The sequence below is a fragment of the Suncus etruscus genome, chromosome 1, assembly GCF_024139225.1.
Source record: "Suncus etruscus isolate mSunEtr1 chromosome 1, mSunEtr1.pri.cur, whole genome shotgun sequence".
Classification (NCBI taxonomy): Eukaryota; Metazoa; Chordata; class Mammalia; order Eulipotyphla; family Soricidae; genus Suncus; species Suncus etruscus.
Genome location: NC_064848.1, coordinates 83,397,187 through 83,418,729, shown reverse-complemented (window position 1 = coordinate 83,418,729; position 21,543 = coordinate 83,397,187). Strand labels below are relative to the sequence as shown.

The 21,543-nt window shown below is 41.7% G+C and overlaps 1 protein-coding gene across 3 annotated transcripts in view; it reads left to right on the top strand.

Annotated features, from left to right (window-relative positions):
- Positions 1-7,168: 7,168 nt before the first annotated feature.
- The window catches only part of LPAR1 (lysophosphatidic acid receptor 1), a 175,312-nt gene continuing 160,937 nt past the window's right edge, over positions 7,169-21,543 (top strand). Inside the window, exon 1 of one of the 3 annotated variants that reach the window (XM_049784795.1) lies at positions 7,169-7,213. The gene's annotated coding sequence lies outside the window, so the exon portion shown is untranslated. Of the gene's footprint in view, positions 7,214-7,390; positions 7,515-7,655; positions 7,836-21,543 lie in introns of those variants that run through there. The other 2 variants (XM_049784788.1, XM_049784779.1) reach the window with 2 other exon arrangements.

The window sequence follows — 21,543 nt, the reverse complement described above, 5'->3', positions numbered from 1 at the left end:
TGAATCCCGGCATCGCATATGGTCCCCCCGAATGCCTGCCAGGGACGATTTCTGAGTGTAGAGCTTAGGAGTAGCCCCTGAGTGCTGCCGGGTGAGTGACCCCAAAAACAAAAAACAAAACAACAACAACAAAAAAAAAAAGAGTCCCTACTATTTTTAAAAATTGACCTAAATGTTTCCTTTTATGATTTTTTTTTTTTCTGAATTTTGAAAAACAAGAATTTGTGAGGTCTAAAAATAAGGTTCTTTTTTTAACTAATTTAATTTGTTTGAAACCATTTGGGCAGAGATTGTCTAAAAATTTAGTAGATTTTATTCTTCAACTACTAGACATTTTCATAGGTTGTTGAAATTATGACTGTGTTTTACACCATATAGAAACATTTATTCAAGGGGCCAGTGAGGTGGCGCTAGAGGTAAGGTGTCTGCCTTGCAAGCACTAGCCAAGGAAAGATCGCGACCGCGGTTCATTCCCCCGGCATCCCATATGGTCCCCCAAAGCCAGGGGCAATTTCTGAGTGTTTAGCCAGGAGTAACCCCTGAGCATCAAACGGGTGTGGCTCGAAAAACCAAAAAAAAAATTATTTAAAGTAAATTTTAGACTTGAATGTACCATATCAAGCTATAAAATATATTGAATAAAACATAGATTAGACCTCCTTTGCATTGGCCTTATTTATATCATTAGGGATTTAATTCTAAAGGCAAACAAACCTAAAACAAAAATAATAAATGTAATTGTATCATACTAAAAAAGCTCCTGAACATAAATCATCAAAATGAAAGTCAACTTACTGATTGGGGCATTTTTCTTTATTACAAATAAGTTTTATTTCAAATTATATGTAAAAATTCACGTTAGTCACCCACCAGAAAATTTTTTCTTTTTAGTTTTTGGGTCACACCCAATGGTGCTCAGGAATTATACATGGCTCTTCATTCAGAAATCTCTCCTGGAGGCTCAGGGGACCATATGGGATGCTGGGGTCAAACCAATGTTTGCTTTAGGTTGTCTGTATGTAAGGCAAATGCCCTACCGCTGTGCTATTGCTACAACCCCTCAAACAACCCAAATGAAAAAAAAGTAACAAACTTCAGCACAGCATCTGAATAGACATTCTTGTAAAGAAGGCAAGCCAGTGGCTAATAGACATCTAAGATACTCACTATCTTTTATTTTTAGGGCAATATATATTAGGTAATGCTAGAGAGAGATGGATACTTATGGAGCATTCTGTTGGAATGTTTGTACAAAAGCCTATTATTAACAATACTGTAAATCAAGGAAGCCTCAAAATAAAAAAAAAGAAAGAAATAACAAAGAAAAATATGTAAGAAGTGTTGGAGAGAATAAGGGGAAAAGAATCCTTTATAAATAGTTGTTGAGGATGTAAGTTAGTGTAACTATTATGGAAGCAGTAGGCAGATTCTTCAATAACTTAAAAAAAAAGTCGGTACCTTTCAGGCATAGTATTATCAGGAGAATGCTGCTGGGAGTAACCTCTGTAAAAAAAAAATGACACTAGAAATTCCATATGAGGGCCCGGAGAGATAGCACAGCGACGTTTGCCTTGCAAGCAGCCGATCCAGGACCAAAGGTGGTTGGTTCGAATCCCGGTGTCCCATATGGTCCCCCGTGCCTGCCAGGAGCTATTTCTGAGCAGACAGCCAGGAGTAACCCCTGAGCCCAAAAACTAAAAAAAAAAAAAAAAAAAAGAAATTTCACATGATTCATGTTCTAACTCTGGAGATGTATTCAAAGGTTGTAAAATTTGGACTTGAAGGGATGCAACCCCCTTCATTGCAGCATTATTCATAACAGCTTTGGACTGGAAACAAAGACACGTTCCTTGGAAGATAACTGGAAAAAGATTTGTTGTGGTCCATTTAGAGAGTGAAATCGTAGTCAGCTATGAAAACAAACAAATACTACCCAAAGTCTGTAATTTGTAACAAATAATGGAGCTAGAGGGTGTTATGATAAGTAAAATAAGTCAGTTGGAGAAAGATAAATACAGTATGATTCCACTTACATGTGGAAGAAAACCAGAGAGCACACAAAATTATGTGAAGAAATAAAAGTAAAAAAATTCTCAGCTTATAAAAATTTGGTATTGTAAGGGAATGAGTGAGAAAATTAAATAAAAGAGGTGAAGTATGATGAAGGGTAGAAATGACTTTTGGTGACCTACAAGATGAAACACACAGAGGTAATAGAGATGTTGATGGATAGTGCTATATAAATGAAATTTCTCTAATATCATAACCCGTATTTCTTTAAAAAAAGAAATATGAACTCATTTATGTGGGCTTTAGACATATCAGTATTTGAACATTTTTCAAGATTTTTTTATAATGTACACCTTACTAAAGTTTTTTAGCTTTGAAAAAATTTCATATTTTGTCTAAAAATCTCTACTAAAATGTTAGAATTCATTCACAATTTTTTCTTTCTTTCCCCCGCTATTAGTCTTTCTAGAAATTCATTTGTTTTATAGAATTAGATTTCTGTTTTATAATCTTTGCCAAGATTTACTGGTACCTGGGTCTGTTTTTAGCTCTAAAATCATATAACATACATTTTTCTTTTCTTTCATTTTTTCTTGGCTTCTCATGGCTTTAAGTCAAAGTCTTTCTATTTGGGCGTGGGAGATGGCAAGAAAGTTCAACATTTCCAGCTCTTAATCTACTTCATACTGTACCCAGGTTTGTTTTTAATTTTCAAAATATTTATTTAGACACCAATGTTTAAAAGTTGTTCATAATAAAGTTGCTACAGGCATATACTATTCTAACACCAATCTTTCACCAATGTCCAAAGGGTCCCTCCCATATCCAAGCCTGCCCCTTTGTTTTATGGATTTTTTTTGTGCAAGTCTCTACTTTTATTTGTATAGTTATTTTTTATAATTTATTTTTTAATTTACATACCAATATGATGGAAAAGAAAGCAAGATACATACATGTGAGAAGAGAAAAATTGAGCACAGATATGAATAAAATAGAGCGTGGTCTACTTTATTTCATTGTAACCTAGTTTTCAGGTACTATTGTTCTACATTTAACTACAAAGTCCACATTTCTGTAGTCTTCTCATGCCACTTATACTCTGAGAGTGGTGGCTTTTTTTTTCCTTTTTCTTTTTATTTACTAAATTGGGCAGCCTCACCCACCTCTGCCACTGGCTTTCTAAAATAGAAAGGTTTCCTAAGGAGAAAGATTTCCTTCTAGCCCAGGGGAAAAACACTGGAGAGGTATAAATACCCTGCTTGAAGAAGGAAGAAACCTATGCCCCAGACTGGGTAGAGGGTGGGATGGAGAGTGGAGCTTATTGAAGGGAGTGACAGGACCATGAGACAAGTGGGAGGTGGGGTGTGGGATGTGGCAAGCTTTCCCAAGCCTGCTGGATTCTCCCAGGGTATTGTTTCAGGAATATATTCTCTGAAGCAGTTTCTCTGTTAATAGACCGTAGGGAAAGTTTCCAACAGATCTTTTGGCTGATAGTTTTGAGTACTCTCTAGTAGAAAATTTCAAAGTTTTTTTTGCCAGACAGAAGAGAACACGGGAGAAGCAGATCTGGCATGACCAGCAAACCCTTCTGAGCACATAATGAAGCCCATATAGTGACAGCTAAGGTTCTGATCCGAAATGCTTGCCAGTTCCAGTCCAAGGGCCACAGAGAAGATTAACAACCTGGGACACTCCACAGGAAGATCTGTATGTGCCTTTAAGATCTGAATGCAACTCTACTTGATTTTTTTTTTCCTTGTTAAAATTCTCTTCATTTTGTGGAGAATATTTTTACCTTTCACAACACCACTTTGTGTCTTTGACTCTGCTTGAGTCCTTGGAGAGGATGAAAGAGAAAGGTCAGGAGGAAAATTCCGCAGGCATGAATTTCCAAGAAAGAAGCTAAGTCTGTGGCAAGAGGATCATAGATAGGCAGCAACATTTGAAGGTGTCTCAGGGTCTCCTTCCTCTATGTGGAAACACCAACCAATCACTTGAATTGTTTTGCAAAGTCAAAGAGAGCAATATTAGCTCACCTTGTTGGGGGCGACTCAGAACCCAATCCAGTAAGACCCACACCACTATTGCAATCAAGACTGGCTCATTCGGAACAGGTGACTAGTTTTGATGACTAAATCTCTGTGCTAAACTGGACTGAGCCAGGTTTCATTTTCTCTCCCCTTTTACACCAGGCTCACCACTATATTTAATTTAAAGTTATTGCCATAAAGATGTTTGCAGAACAGGCTCATTCACACGTGCCCACACTTGCTAGGAAGACGAGTCTGTCTGGACTGACCTCGTATTTTGTTCTCCGTTTTATGTTAGCCCATAGCAGACAGACCAAATAAGAGGAAATAAAGTGTCTTAGGGCAAAAGAACTGAACTGTCTTTGAATGAATGCCAAATATGGCCCAGACTCCTGAGATGCCAGAAAGGAGCCCAGGGCAGGTAAGGCAGATAAACAGAAATGACCATTTTCCTTCAGATGTGGGAGAAAATGAGAGAAATGAATGCCTGTCTCAATACAGGCAGGGGTGAGGAGAGGAAGGAGATAGGGGCATTGGTGGTGGGAAAGTTGCACTGGTGAAGGGGAGTGTTCTTTTTTTTTTTTTTTAATAACTGAAACCCAACTACAAACATGTTTGTAATCATGGTGCTTAAATAAAGATATTCTTTTTAAAAAAGTCATGATATTGGTGAAGAGTAGGGGACACTGATGAAGAAATTGGTGTTGAAACATTGTATACTTGGACCTCAATCATGAATGACTTTGTAACTTGGTTGTTTATGGTGATTCAAATGAAAATCAATTTCATACATTGTAAGAAATAAAATCAGTTGATAGAAAATGCTGAAATTGTGTGAGCAGTAAGAGATGCATTTGAATGTATCCTTCGACTTATGAGGAAGGCGAGACATTAAAATTAAATACTAAGTACAATTTAATATGCTAAATAATTTAATAACTATGTAAGTAAAAGTACTACATACTGTGGCAAGTATTTAAATAAAACTGTTGAATTTTCTTTTCAGAGGTTAATAGAAATGTTGCTCTGGAGAAGATAAGCGGTAAATAAAAGGAAGGAATGTAGTCAAAAGAGAAATTAAAGAAGTGATCTTTCTGTAGTAGGTTATGGTGGAAAAACGAAAGCCCTTTTTTAGTATTCATCTTGACTTACCAGCATCAGCTTTCTTATGGATTTGGCCAAAGACATTTTCCCCCTTTTATGCTCGTATAACACTTCTTAGGATTTTATCTGTAAGATAGGGTATTTACATGCACTTTCTGCATGTAATACAAAGCACTGTGCATTTTCGAACACGCCAATATATATTTTTTCATATTCTAGACGATTGAGAAAATAATTTATAAATCGGTGGGCAAAGAGAGAAAATACTAACTCCTGTATAGCCGGGGAGGGGGTGGGGCATTTGGTTGTTTTGGAAAGGAAACGGCTGCAGATAAAATTGACCAGCCACCACCAGGGCCCAGCCTAGAGCATCCTGTGAAAACCGCAAGGCGAACCCCGTCACGGTTCTCAGCAGTTACCGGCCGGCCAGAGTAGGCCCGGTTCCCTTGGAAGCCCGAGTCGCTGAAAGCCTGAAAAGTTTCCACCTCCTCCAAGAGGTCTTCCCCTCCCCGCCCACTGCGGTTTGCAGTGACCTCTCTTTTCTCCAAAGCCCCAGATTACAGGCAGGCGGGCGGGCGGGCGGGCACCCCCAGCGCAGCCCGCCCACGCCGTCCAGCTGCATTTCTTCCAGGGAGGGCGAGGGGATGGGGGGTCGGGGCTCCGTGCCGCTGTGTCCCCGCTCTCCTCCTGGCTTGACAGAAGTAGAATGGCCCCCCACTTTTCTCCTAAGGCCCAGCCGGGCAGAGAGGTCGAGCATTGCCACCACTCCGGAAATCCCGAGAAGCCAAAGCTGGGAGCTAGCTGGAAAGGGGAGGGAGGGAGTGGATGGCGCGGCTGGAGGGACCCCCCGTTACTTCCACACCCTCAAGGAACTGGGTGCAGCTATTAGGTCCATGGCAAATCTAGGGTGGTCCTCCACTCCTCTAAGAAGGCTCCCCCACATTCTCGAGAGGCCAGAGTCCCGCGCCTTTCCCGCCCACACCTTCAGGTGTGCCTGTTTTTGATGAATCCCACGTCGATTGCTTGCCCTTGAATAATTACGCCGGGAAAGAGGAATCCAAGGTCATCACCCGGGGGATGGAGAAGTCGGGAAGCCCTGAAGACCCGACGTGGGGCTCGGTGTTTGCCGGTGCATCCTTTCCCACTCGCCAACGTGGGTACCTGGGCCACCTTTGCAGCAGACAAGCCTTAGCTGCACCGTTCTTCGCAGGCTCCGGTTTAAAAAGGCTACCCCCCACCCCCCCAAAGGGAACGTGTTACAGGCGTGGGAGGGAAGGGAACTTCTGGAAAGTTTTAGGACTGGCTTTCCCCAGCCCAAAGGACTCCGTTCATGGGTCTTTGCGGTTCCGGCGATGTCTTTCTGAACGTTTCAAGGGTGCCACGAAGAGAGGCCAGGCGCGGATTCGACGTGTGGGGTAACTGCATTGAGTCCAGCATGTTAGGGGAACTGCAGAGGGGCGAGCGTGGAGATGCCGAGAGGGGAGCCCAAGTCTCCCCTGGGAGGTGTGTCTGATGGGGTGGCAGTGGGGAGGGGTCGCTTAGTTGCTCCTACGGGGGGCGGGAATTGAAGCAAATGAATGGGGGAGGAGGAGCGCTCACGGCGCGCTGGAATTCTAGGGGCGTCGCCCCAGGTAAGGGAAGCTAGAGGTGGGGGTGCGGGATTCCTGCAACGTGGACCCGAAAGGAGGCCGAGTCCAGCCCTGCCTGGCGCCCCTTTCCCCGATTGCCCTCTTCTCCGGCTTCCCCTTGCCCGAGCACCTAAATCTCAGTCTCGGCCAGCGGTTCCCCCCACCCCTCAGCCCCTCTCCAGGTTGCCACTGATCCCCCGAGACCCGCCCTCCCTCCTGCTTGCTGCGGAGCGCTGTCCCGTTCTGGGGCGGCCTGGCCGGGACCGGGACCCCGGTGAGGTGGGCGCAGGGGGTGGCCCCGCTCGAGGCACACGGCCGAGGGGCGGGCAGAGGGGCTGGACTGGACGGGCCGCGGGGCGGAGTTGGCGGGGCGGATCGCGCAGTCCGAAGCCAGCCCGGGGGCGGCAGGAGCGGGGCGCGCGGCGGCAGCTGCGGGCGCAGGTAAAGGGGACGGGCGCGGGGGCGCGCTCGGCTCGCGTTGTCCCGGGGCCCAGGAGCCTAAAAACTAGAGGCTCTGTGCGTGCAAATGTGTTCTGGCGAGTGTGCAAATGTGCGTGCGCGTGCATGCCCGCGCGCGGTCTCGCCAGTGCCCTGGACTGTGTTGGTGTGTGTTTGCATCTGTCTGTGCGCTCGCGCGCTCCAGCCTGCAGGAGGCGAGGTTCTCCGGGTCTTCTCGACCATCCAGTGGACCGAACCCGGGGAGGGAAGTTGGGCTCCCGGCTCTCTCCAGCGCCCCGGTCAGGTCAGTGCGCCACGGGGCTCTCCCAGGGCAGTGTCCACGACTAAAACCCGCCCAAGTGACACGTAGGTAGCCTCCAGTTACCTGGGCCGGGGTAGGGGCACTGGAACGCATGTGGGAGCTGCTCCGAGGGCCCCCCCCCCCAAATGGCGCCTGGGTGGACGTAGACCGCTCTAAGTGGGGTGGGGGTTCCCCGAGATTGGCAGCATCGAATTCGCACTCCACATGCTTCTTTCTTCTCACCGGCCACTCTGTTGTTTCTCCCGGTCTGAGGACTTTAAACTGAAGTTTTTTTTCTGTCCTACCGCTCCACGGACGCGCTTAGTGAGTAACTGGGAAATGTTGAGTTACGGGGGAGGAACTTGGTTCGGAGTTGGGGGTTTTGAAATCGGTTGACGCCTTGGGTTTGTGCAGGGCTCGTTTTTCTCTGTGATTGGATTTAAATTTTAGTCTTGTTTTTCTTTGCTGCCATTTGGCCTGCGATGTTAGGATGAAGGCATCCAGGACTTGTGGCTGCCTTCAGCCTGCGGCCTGAGGTCGCTGCTCTTTGCTGCTTCTGTTTCTGCTTTTTCTTTTCCCTGTCCCCCCCACCCCCCATTTTTCTTAAAATGTTGAAGTCTTGAGTTGTTGGAACATACGGTTTTCTAGCCAGTTCTTATTAAAGTGTCATCATGATTACATTGTTTCTCCTTGTAACAGATACATAGTCGCAAACGTGGATTTGGAAAACTTGTAGCTGCAGTTACAAGGCGCAACTTTCTCTGTTCTTCCAAGATCTAACTGATCGGTGTGTTTTTCCACCTGTTTGCATGATACCGTTTTTTCCAAGGCTGAGATCTGTAATTCTGCAGTTCTGGCTTCAGGGAAAAATGACTGAGAGAATGGCAACAATTGTTGTCAGGAACCATACCATGCTTTGCCAAATAGCAAAGTAAGCCTGGAGGAATAGAGGTATGCATTGGAATTAAAGCTGTTTGGAGAGAACGAACTTGCATCAAAACGCATGACCACAGATTAGAAAGCTATCTTTTAACAAGCTGTTATTTTCTACCCTTGATTTTGCAAGGGCTGGTGAGATATGATCCAAGTGCAAAGTAAGTAACTTCAGACAGTGTCTTTCTTGATAAAGTTTTTAAAGTTGGAGGGCGAAGAAGCCCAAATGAGCAAAGAGGCTGTGGTTGAGTGTGAAGCTGGAGGGTGCCCTGGAGCTGTTATCCATCCTTTGAGCCCTCCGAGGTCGCCGCGCCCCCTAGCGGTGCCACCTCAGCTGAACGGGTCAGCTGGCCTCTCCTCTGGTTCCTCCATTGGAAAAAGGAGGTTGCTGGGGATCTCTGCTGATTTACCTCCAAAAAATAACAAGAAACAGGGCGTGAGGGAGTTTGTTACTCCCAAGTTAGAACAGTAGGAAGTAAATGAGATGTGTAGAAGATAAAATGGGAAATTTATTCCTGGAGGGATGGAGACTTTCTTTCCTCTTCCACTGGGCATCAGTGACCATTTTTCCTCTCCTCCTCCAGTCCTGACTACCAGCCCCTTTCTTTAAAGCGTGTGTGTCTGCTTACCCTTGAAATTGGAGTGGCGTAGTGGGCACACGTTTGTGTGGCTGTGTGTATGGGGAGCATCCACTACCCTGAGGTCTTAGGGTGCCTTTGGAGGAAGGATGAACAGCTCTAATAGTCGTGCGTGCTTGAAGGGGGATAAAGGTAAAGGCCCTTTCAAAACTGAATTTTGGAACTTCCATTCTGGTTGAAAAGTGGATTTTTTTTTAAAGTAGTTTGTTGAGGGGCTGGAGAGATAGCATGGAGGTTAGGCATTTGCCTTGCATGCAGAAGGTCGGTGGTTCAAATCCCGGCTATGGTCCCTGAGCCTCCCTGGAGCGATTTCTGAGCGTAGAGCCAGGAGTAACCCCTGAGCACTGGCGGGTGTGACCCAAAAACAAAAAAAAACAAAACAAAACAAAATTTTGTTGGAAGAAAGGATAGAGTCTTGGAGGGTCTTAGGGCAACCATATATGAAACTTGCAGGAAAATTAAAAAAAGTGAGATGTACTTCCGAAGACTCTTTTTGATACATAATGGACAGTCAATATGAAATGAGCTCTAGTTTGGATCAGAGGTGTTTAGTAAGGCAAATTGCCTCCTGGATAGAATAGAGTATATCCTGTTTACTGGAGGAACCCAGTCCCAAAACTTGGATTTCAAATTGAGATATAAAAAAGGAAAAGTTTGTTCTTAGCTGTATGCAGATACACTTGGGACATGACATTTATTTTAAAAGCAAGTTGTACAACATATAAAAACCTGAACATAGTCATTGTCATGATTTCAAATCTGATAGTTCTGGCCTTGTTATCTCCTCAGTAAACTGGCCGGTTTCTTATTTTTAACATATCATGTTACCCCAAAAGTAATGGAGTTATTACTTATAACTTCGTTGTAACTAGTTATAACTCATTTATTATAACTATATTTATAATATAACAATATATTACTTATATAATTATCTATTATAACAAATATATAATTACATATAACATATAGTTATATAATTAGAATATAATAACTTATTACTTATAACTATGTCCTGGAGAACTATTCTGGATATCTTAGAAAGTTGGAAGGGGTATTTATCTAGGAAGCACATATTAAATTCCTCCCAGAGTAGCTGATGCATGGGTGATATAGAAGATGCTCTGGAAAGAGCTAGGGTACATTGGGGAAGGTGCAGCCAACTGTAATTGATGGTAGCTGCATCACACAACTTGCTGGCTGCTGGCAAAATAGAGAGGAATGCTGGGCATGCCAGGGAAAGGAAAATTAAATTCTGAGTCTGGGCAAGCCTTCACCAAAGAGATGTGAAGGAGGGAAGTGAATGGTGGACAATGAAAATGGAGTCGAGTCTGGTGTCACTTGTAAAGGCCTGTAAAGATAAAAGGTGGTAAATTGGGGTTGAGTCATAAAAGTGGTGGTATCGAAAGGGGTAGAATGATTGAGTGATGACTGAGGGACTTTTATTCACCTGCCTTCTCTTATAAGTAATGAATTCTAGGGGTCGGAGCCATGGCGCAGCAGTGGACGTTTGCACACTGCTGACCTGGACGAACTGCGGTTAGATACCCCAGTGTCCCATATGGTTGCCTGAGCCAGGAGCGATTTCTGAGCACATAGCAGGAGTAACCTCTGAGTGTCACTGGGTGTGGCCCAAAAACAAAAACAAAAACAAAAAAAGAATTCTATTGAGCATTGGCATCTTGCTGCTTCTTCAAATAGATTCTGACATGATTATGTTTTTTTTTTTTTTTCCCTCTTGATTTGAACCTATGGTGACTTTGTCCATTTAGTAAAAAAAAAATGTTGATATTACTGTGTTTTATTAGGATTTTGTAAGGCCTTTTGAGCATGGGGGTTGAAAATCCCTCTGCAGACATGGAGCTGACCAAGAAAACCTTTTGTTTTGTTTAGGGAAGGGCCTGCTAGTTAATGCTAATTTAAACACGACTCTCTGGCAACCAGCAATCTTTACTCTGTTTATGTTATACATTGGATTTAACCACAGTGGTTGGCTATTTGTGGTATAGAAAGGAAAGAATTATTAGTAGTTTAGAAGTGAGGTTAATTCTACTGAGAAGGTAAGGGGATTATAGAGGGGAGGAGGTGAAGAAAGGCTCATACTGGGGCAATTGTGGTAAGGGCTGATGCCAAAAATCTTTTATGCAGTTGACTTCTAAGAGGAGCCCTTGTTTAGTCCTGCACATTACGGATCTTTGTTTAAGTCTTCTTTTTCTGGACACTAACAAAATTAATCTGTTAGGTCAGATAGATAATTGAAGTTAAGAAACTTGCCTTGGGTGCTGCTGACTCATTCATTACCTGACATTACCTAATCACAGCAGTGACCCCTGAGCACAGAGCTGGGGTGAGCTCTGAGTATCAGCAAGTGGGACCCCAACTTCTCTTTCTAAATAAATATCTCAAGCTATGATACTTAGCTCTTTATTGTGGGCAGAGAGAAAAACTCAATGAAACCCATTTGGAAGAATCCGTGAGCAGGTCTGAGGTTTCGTCTCTGAGCCCAGATTTTCCTTGTGGATGCAAAGGGATACTTTTATTACTGCATCTCAAAGGTGGAGTTGGCTGGACATGTTTTCCAACTGCCCTTGAGCTTTAGAGATGCTGAACTCCCAAGGAGACAAATGGTTAAAGGAGATTTGGTTAGCTCCTTTTTACTATCTTCTCTAAAGATTGTAGAAACAATTGTAATGAGTGAATCTTCCACCCAACTATTTTCTCTTTTGCAAGGAAAGTTGGATTTGGTGTATTTAAGAAGTCCAAGGCTATATACTTCAGAAATATAAACTATTTCTTAAATGGGCATCATTTAGTGTGTTTATGTGAGAAATAGATAGTGGTGGTCTTTTTTTTATTTTGGTGATAGCATTAAAAAATTTTTTTTTGTGGCAGATGGTCTTTATTTTTTTTCTAGTTTAACTTAACTATTTTTAAAAATAGTATATTTAAGTACCATGATTACAAACATGTTTGTAGTTGGGTTTTAGTTATGAAAAATGAGCAACTCCTTCACCAGTGCAACCTTCCTATCATAATGCATCCCATCTTTCTCCTCCCCCACTCCTTGCCTGTATTCACGGACAGGCAATATTATATTTTATTATTGGCCTATGGGGCTGGGTGGAGGAAATTGTTTAAATATGTAGATTTTTTTTTAGCCTCTATTATCTGATCTGTGCTTTCAAGACTTTAAGTTGATATTCATATAAAATTTAGATTTCTTTCAGAACTAAAAGAGTGCTATTTTGCTATATTACCACAGTGCGTGTATTTAAGTGATGCTTCACATTCAAATGATTTGCTTTGGTGTTGATATTTTCAATAAATAATATAATGAGAGTAAACATGTACAAGCCTAAATGAGATAGATCAGGCTTTTGAAAAAATAAATATTAGGGGCTGGAGAGATAGCATGGAGGTAAGGCGTTTGCCTTTCATGCAGAAGGACGGCGAATCCGGGCATCCCCTATGGTTCCCTGTGCCTGCCAGGGGCAATTTCTGAGCATAGAGGCAGGAGTAACCCCTGAGCACTGCCGGGTGTGACCCAAAAAACCAAAATAAATAAATAAATATTAAAAAATGACTTTAAAACTATCTACTCTCTTTAATTTGATCATTAATTCTGGATCATGAATCTCACCAAAGTTATAACAGTTAATTCAGGGAAGTTAAATTATTGTGTCTAAGCTTCTATTTCACAGGATAAGAGTACCTTCTCCAGCAGTGCTAGAAGGCCTAGAGGTCACTCAGCACTGCTGGGGTCACAACCAGCAGTGTGGGCCTAAGGTCAATATGAGGGCAGGTAGTGCAATATTGACTATATTTTGCCCACCAAGGCCAATCTTGGTGGTTATTGCAGCTGAACATAACGTGCCAGGGTTGGATTCAGGGATTTACATATTGCCAGGCATATGCTCTAGCTCTTAGAACTCTTCTAGCTCCATTTTCTATGCTTCTTAAAGATTATAATTCATGTATAGGGAAAGACTGGTATTGTGAATGATTCTTTTTGTTGTTGTTGAATCACACCTGGTGGTGCTCAGGGCTCTGAGCTTAGGGATCACTCCTTGTGGGCTTGAAGAACCATAAGGGATGTTGGGGATCGAAATTGGATCGACTGCATGCAAGGCGAGCGCCATAGCTACTATACTATTGTTCCAGTTCCTGCAGTCGATTCTTTATTTTAGTACATTACCTCTACTAAATCTTTTGCTTATTTTTATTTTGGAGCCACATATGGCTGTACTTATGGCTTGCCTCTTGCTCTTTGCTCAGGGATCACTCCTAGAGTGGAGCTCAGGATATAGGATGCTGGGGATTGAACCTGGGTCAGCCATATGCAAGGCAAATGCCCTATCCACTGTTAACTCTTCAACCCTTCTTTTGTCTATTCCCCCCCCCCTTTCTTTTTTGGGTCATACTGTAAACTAATACTTCCAAGGGGTTATTTCTAGTTCTGTACCCAGGAATTATTCCTGACAGTGATTGGGAACCATATGGGAGCTGGGGATTGAACTCTAGGCAGCCATGTGTGAGACAAGTTCCTACCCACTGTACTATCTGTCTAGCTACTTTATTTTCTAAAATATAAAAATAGTGGGACTGAGCTTGACTTTATGTCAACCTATTATGCTCAATTTTCTTTGCTCGAGTTTATTTAGTTGGTCTTCTTAACTAATCCTTAAAAATTGCTTTTAGTATTTTACCCTTGGATCTTTGGAAGACGAAATGATTCACTGTTAGAAAAAACAAATATTTGTTCAAATCTAGCAGCATTTGATAACCTGTTTCCTATATACCAAGCATTATTCTAGGTTGGGGCAAGAAAGGTAGGATTCCTTCCCTCTGGGAGGTGCTCACAGACATATTAACAAACAGTTGCAATTCATTGTAGCGAGTATGATAAGAGATATGCTGGCAGTTCTGCGGACACTGAACTGGAGCATAGTTGAGTTTGGGGGTGGAGTGAGTGTGGAAATAACGAGGAGGTTGGTGGTGATTAGAGTCAGAGTTACAGAAAAATTCAGGAAGATTAGGGTTTGCAAGACCCCAAGAGATAAATCTCTCTGAGGAGGAAAAAAGGTGGATCAAGAAAGAGGAAATCAAAGAACTTTTTTGCTATTGCTCACTAGGTCAAATGGTTGGTCACACCTGAAAACATTTTACATCTGTAAAATAGGAACAGGAGCTGATATCATCTCGTATCTACTTGGAATTCTTAGCGACTTGTTGCTTAATTTAATCTTTTATTCACTTACGTATTCATTTCACATGCTGTAGTTTTTTTTCCCCCCTCATATCTACCATCTACTGCCAGGAAGCACAGAAACTAGGTGTGGACAGGTCCCTTCTCTCAGAGAACTTGTGTCCTATTGTATTTCATTAACAATAGGAATTCTTTGGAAATGGAGGCTGATTGTTGAGTTATTCTTCAACTTTAGGAATGCATTCTTCAAACAAGTTTCAGTCTTTTCAGGTCAGTTAGCTTTTTCCATAGGGAGCAAGGCAAGGCTTATTTCCTCATCTTCTTATAAACTTTGACTTTTTTACATGGATTTAACACTCAGTTGGGTCTGTTACAGAGCCAGGTATTGCTGTAGATTATTTGCAATCCTGACTTGCTTTCATATTATTTTGGATATTAGTTCTTTCACCTGTTTGACTTTGAGTTCTTACATTTAATTGATTAATTGTTTCCTAGGATAATCCAGATTTGCTATTTGTAAAAAGTCAGACCTATCTTAAAAACAAGCTGTCGTGGTAGTTTGCTTTTTGAAATCTGTTATCTTGTTTAATTCATGTAAGGATGTGGAGAGAGGGAGCCGGAGAGATAGCATCGAGGTAAGGCATTTGCCTTTCATGCAGAAGGACAGTGGTTCGAATCCTGGCATCCCATATGGTCCCCCTGAGCCTGCCAGGAGCAATTTTTGAGCATGGAGCCAGGAGTAACCCCTGAGCACTGCCGGGTGTGACCCAAAAACCAAAAAAAAAAAAGAAAAAAAAAAGAATGTGGAGAGAGAAGAAAGTATTGATTGGAATAAAGTATAAAGTTGTTGCATTCATTTATAAAAACTGGGCTTTAAATAGGTATTTGAACTGGAGTTTGAGTAGGCCACTTGCCTTGCACACAGACAATGTGAGTTCAATCCTGACACCATGTATGTTCTCTTGAGCCTTCCAGATGTGATTTCTGACAGGCATAGAGCCAGGAATAAACTCTGAACACAGCTGGTTGTGGCCCCCAAACCAAACAACAACAACAACAACAACAACAATTGGCTTGGGGGTTGTTAATAGCCCAAATATAGAGGTATTCAAAGTAAATTTGATAATCTCTCTTGGACTCTTCAACTTCATCTGTTTTAACCCTTTTGTTACTTAACTTTTGTTTGTTACCTAACCTTCCAGACTTATTCTCTTGCCTCATAAACCTAAAAATGTGTTTACAAGTGTAGCATGTATATGTATGGATGTTTGTGTATACTCTATGGTTTATGTGTCTGTGTCTGTCTGATTGTATATACACTTGTGCCTGCCTCTGTTCTTTTTTGGGCTTAGAGAGGTCATTATTGAAATTGTCACCAAGTCTGAAGAGTGTGCCTGATTCTTCTTGAATTGGTGCAAGCTGAGACGACTCAGTTAAGAACTCCTTTTGAGAGAGATCTGAATGTCTTGCTGTTCTGAACGGGGACAGGAAAACTTGTTTCCAGCTCCCACAAGGGGAGGAGGATCATGGTAGAGAATTTTATTGCCATAAGGGCTCAGATTCATCTGGGTCTTGCATGAGGGCTTGAAGGCAGGCATTTGGGAACATGTATTTGGCATCTGTTAACCTTTCGTTGGGTGGTCAAACTAGCATTAGTAAAGCCTATGGACCCCTTTGGGATCTGAGAAGATAGGTGGAGTTATACATTAGAGGCAGGTTTCATTGTGGGAGTGTTCAGGGAGGACCCCTTAGAAGTCAGTTATCAGCAAATGATAAAGATGCAGTGTTCTGGTTGAGTAGCACAGCCCGAAACAGAATTGCCTTTTGTTCAGAGGCTGTTTTGCCATGCTAGACTCTGCTTTGTTACAAGTGGGGTTATTGGCACATAGAGAAAATGAGGCATTCATTCTGTACCCAATATTTTATTGTCTTTCCACAGAGAACTGCTTGCTTATTCTCTGATAGTAGACACAGTGACCTAAAGGTTCAACAGCAAAGGCAGAATGACTGGCTTTTCCAAATTTGGTAGTCTCTTTTTTGGTCACTGAGACCATCTCAATATATTTTCATGTAACTGGAATCTTGGAGGCATCTTTGTGCTTTTACCCCTATATATATAAAAAAAAAAAAATAATAATAATAATAATAGTAATAAATGCCAAGGAGGAAAACAACCACTCAAAAGGCGAGAAGTCGGCTCTCTAGTCACTGAGAAACAGGGGAGTTTTGAACACCAATATCTGTGAACAGGCAACCAATGATAGTTATTTGACCCAAGGTATGGGTACTCAAACTTTTTAAATAGGGGCACTGTTTACTGTCCCTCAGACCATTGGAGGGCCAGACTATAGCTTAAAAAAAAAGCTATGAACAAATTCCTATGCACACTGCACATATGTTATTTTGAAGTAAAAAAATAAGAACAAATAAAATACTTAAAATGAATAAACAATAAAGTTAAACAAACTTACCAGTATATCAATAGGAACTGTTGGCCTGCTTTTGGCAGGCCATAGTTTGAGGACCACTGTCCAAGAACGAGAGGAGGAGTCAGAGATAGAGTGAAGGAAGGGGTCAGAGTGTGTGGCACACATCCCACATATTTCATACTGTGGGCCTGGGTTTGAGTCAGCAGCTAAGCAGGACAGGCAGTGGTGGTAAAAACAACCTGTAGGCCAGATAAATGTCCTCAGTGTGCCACATGTGGCTCATGGGCTCTAGTTTGAGGGTCCTTAGCTTGAGTTGAAGGAAGATCTGTTGCAGGACACTGTGGCAGTTGACAACTGAGGATGTCATCATTTGTGGAAGAACCATGAGGGTGGCTTAGAATGAGTTTGGGAGTTCCAGATTGAGGCAGAGCATTGGAATAATTCCAGTCCATCATTTCCTCCTTCTCCTTTTCTTGTCTGCAGGGGATTGGGGTAGCATACTTGCTTGTGATAGTTGCACATTTGGATTGCAGTACCAAGGATTACCATCAAACATGTCACTCTTATGGCATTATAGGAGGTGGTGGTGGGCTGGGGGGTGTATGCCATGCATCAGTCTTGGTCCTCAATCAGTAATTGTTTTGGGCTATCTTTCTCAGACTGTGCTCAGGGCTTTCTTCAGGCCTTGTACTCAGAGATCGCTCCTGAAGCTTGGAACTTAAACCATCACATGAGAACTAAGTACCTTAACTCCTGAATTATCTCTCCAGCCTGGATCACTATCTATTTCTTAAGCCCTGTTTTTTTCTTTTCTTTTTTTTTTTTTTTTTCAGGATTGCCATTTTAAGACCAAAATCCAATGCTAGAGATATTCATTGCATTTAGGTTGATGATTCCTTTTAGGTCTTTTCAATGGATAATCAGGAGATACTCAGCAACTTGATGGCCCAGTACAAAGAGGCTGGAGGCTGTTGGGGGCCAAAGACTAGGGTGGGGGCTTGTTGATGTCCTTGACAGAGAAGAATTTGGTAGTTTTAGGATTGTTCCAGCATACTTGGTTAGTTTGGGTTGTGCCTAAAACTACATAGACCAAGATTTTCATCTGATTGCTAGAAATCTGTGCTCGAAGCTTAGTTGAGAAATTAGACTGTATTAGTAGTTGGAACTAATTGTTGCCTTTTAAAGAGAAAACAAGTAAAATTTTTGAGTGCTGCAGAAAGCCTTGAGGGTGAGAAAAATGATATTCTTGGTGGTTTGATCTTTTTTTCTTCCTGTATTTTATTGAGGGATTGTTGGAAAAAATGATAAGGATGATTCATTATTTTTTTGACTTATGAAAGGATCTTCTTACATTGATATACTGGGTGATTTAATAAGGACATAAAAAGCATCTTGATTTTTAGGTTATTTTCTTTTCCAACAGGCCACTTAAATTCGTTTTGTAGGTAACTAATAGTTTTTGAGTGTCCACTATGATGGAAAGTTCTAGAATGTTATAAAGATGGAATTTTAGCTTGATATTCTTTTGGGTTGTATAAAAAAAACTATCTAGCAAAGGACAAAAAAAGGCAAACAAACAAACTTAAAATAATTGGAGACTAGGAACAATTTGGGGGCTTTAATTTACATGGGACTAATAAACATGAGTGGTATATCACAAAGCGAACCAAACGACATCTCATAGATATTTTGAAATGCCAGGCTAAATTAGAGCACTCTTTCATACTTTGAGAAAGTCTTGCAAATTTATCATGGAGGTTTGTAAAATTTGATCAAGTAAAGTTAAGCTTAAATTCACCTTTTAATGTAAATACAGCAGCCTGAGCAGTGGCACAGGGCATAAAGGCATCTGCCTTGCATGCACTAGTCTAGGAAGGACTGCAATTTGATCCCCCGGCATCCCATATGGTGCCCCAAGTCATGAGTGATTTCTGAGTGCATAGCCAGTTCAGTAACCCTGAACAACACCTGTGGTCCACAAACCAAAAATTAAACAATAGTAAAAACAAAGGATAAGATAATTTTGCTCTTCGAGTGGTTAAAATTTCTTAGAATTAAAAGAAATTCGTATTTTTATTGAATACAATAAAATAATTGTATTGGCTTGCCTTTGTTTTGTTCTGTTTTGTTTTGGGGCCACACTCACATGAGTATTCAGGGATTACTCACTCTGGCAAGCTGAGGGGTCATATGGGATGCCAGGTATCAAACCCGGGTCGGTTGGGTGCAAGGCAAATGCCCTACCTGTATTGCTATTGCTCTGGCCCCTGACTTGCTTTTAATGTGTAAGATAGAACAGAGATAACTGTTCTTTTTCTTTCTGGACTCTTAAAATCATATTTGTTTATATTTAATATTAAAAATAGAGCTTTGAGAATTTAAAAAGTCTAGGAGAATGATACATATATTGTTCTAACACTTGATGATAATGATTTTAATTTGGTTGATGATTTTGTAGTTTATAAACCTCACTGTACTAGATATTCAATAGTTTCATTTTTTATATATGCACGTACCATTAAAATTTCTGATTTTACATTTCAAATGACTGCTCAGTTGTTAATGATATGTTATTTTATTGAAATGATCATTTTGTACTTCTATTTGCTTGTTACCCATGTTTCTTTTAAAAATATTTAAAGCACCATGATCTACAAAGTTATTCATAGTTGAGTTTTAGACTTACAATATTTCAGTAACAGTTCTACCACTAGTACAAACCTCTCTCCACCAATGTTCCTAGAGTCCATCCTATAAGTCTCCTTCATAGGCTGTCATCTTAATAGACTCCTTTTTAACTTAAACAGTGTTGCTAATTCTTTTTTTGGGAGGGGGGTCACTCCTGCTCAGGGGTTACTCCTGGCTCTATGCTCAGAAATCACTCCTGGCAGGCTCGGGGACCATATGGGATGCCAGGATTCGAACCACCGACCTTCTGCATGCAAGGCAAATGACTTATCTCCATGCTACCTCTCCGGCCCCCAAGTGCTGCTAATTCTATGGGTTGACTATCTCTGTTCTTCTTAATACCACCAATGTATCTGAATCCCATGACCCCTGTCCTCCATTATTTCACATCTATTTTTTTCTCCACTTCCACTCTTTTTCTTCTCCTCACTATAATCTGGGACTAAGAATGTTCTAGGAGGCCCTCACTTAAATTGTTGCGTTCTCTTATGTAGTCATTCTAAATACCACATATAAATGATATCATCCTGTATGTATCTTTTTATCGGGCTTTCTTCATTTAACATAATATCTTCTAGTTCCATCCATGTTGCAGCAAATTGCATGATTGCATCATTCCTTATAGCTATGTAGTATTCCATTGTATATGTGTACCACATCTTGATCTACTCATCTGTTGATGGACATCTAGATTGATTCCAATTCTTTTTTTTGTTTTTGTTTTTGTTTTTGTTTTTGGGCCACACCCGCTTGACGCTCAGGGGTTACTCCTGGCTATGTGCTCAGAAATCGCCCCTGGCTTGGGGGGACCATATGGGACGCCGGGGGATCGAACCGCGGTCCTTCCTTGGCTAGCGCTTGCAAGGCAGACACCTTACCTCCAGCGCCATCTACCCGGCCCCATCCAATTCTTAAATATTATACTGAGTGCTGCAGTGAATAGTGATGTGCAAAAGTCCCTTTGAATTAATTATTTTTGTCCTGTTTCCCATGTTTCTTTTAAATATTTAAGCATCTTCCCATGTTTAGGTGCTGATGTTTTCAGATTTCCATTCTTTAAGATTTGCTGTGTGTGAGCTTAGTTAACTACACAATGACTGATGGGTTGAGATGGTGCTTCCCAGGCCTTTGCCAGTGGTTGTTGTCTCTGTCTGGAATGTGGGACTCCCAAATATCGAAGGCTTCCTTTCTAACTATTTTATTTTATTTTGGGGATTCTCAAACAGAGCTCAGGGGGAATGCACGATAGGTTCTGAAAATCTGATGATTAAATTCGAAGGCCCAGTGATACAAGAATCGAACTTGAGGTCTAGTGCATGCAAGGGATGTGTTTCAGCCCTTTGAGCTAGCTCCTCAGCCCTCTCCGAAAATTTCTATGGCTTAACTTGAATGCTACCTTAGTGAGTTTTTTCCCTAGTTAACACATTTAAAATTATGTTACTGTTTCCATTCTTCCAGCTGACTTCCATAGTGTGGTGCTTTTGATTATTTCTTGGATGATGACAAATATTGTATTTATTTTGGTTTGAGATCCACATTCAGTGGTGCTTGGGGCTTATGCCTGCTGTGCTCAGGGTTCACTCCTAGTGTTTGGGATCCTTATCCAGTGCTGGGGATGGAATGGTGGTTGGCTGTTTGCAAGGCAAGCACCTTAACTCTGGTGTTTTCTCTCGAGTCCTTGATTAATTCTTTTGGGTCACATCCAGTGAAGCTCAGGGCTTATGCATGGCTTTGTACTCAGGAATTAGTACTGACCATACTGGGACAACATATGAGATGCCAGGAATCAAATCTGGATTGGCAGCATGCAAGTAAAGTGCCCTACCCACGGTGCTATTTATCTCTCCAGCCATATTTTTTTTTTGGGGGGGGGACACATTTGGAGTTGCTCAGGGGTTACTTCTGGTCTACCAACATAAATTTCTCCTGGCAGACACAGAGATGCTAGAGCTTGAATCCGGGTCAGTCATTTACAAGATAAACACCCTACCCACTGTGCTATACTCCAACCCCCAGCCCTATTTTTTTGAATCCTATTTGATTTACTGCTGTTTCCCCAGCAGATTGTAGAAATGAACTTTTGAATAAAAATAAACATATTTACCAAATCTGCTTAAAATATTATAGCAAATAAAATACAG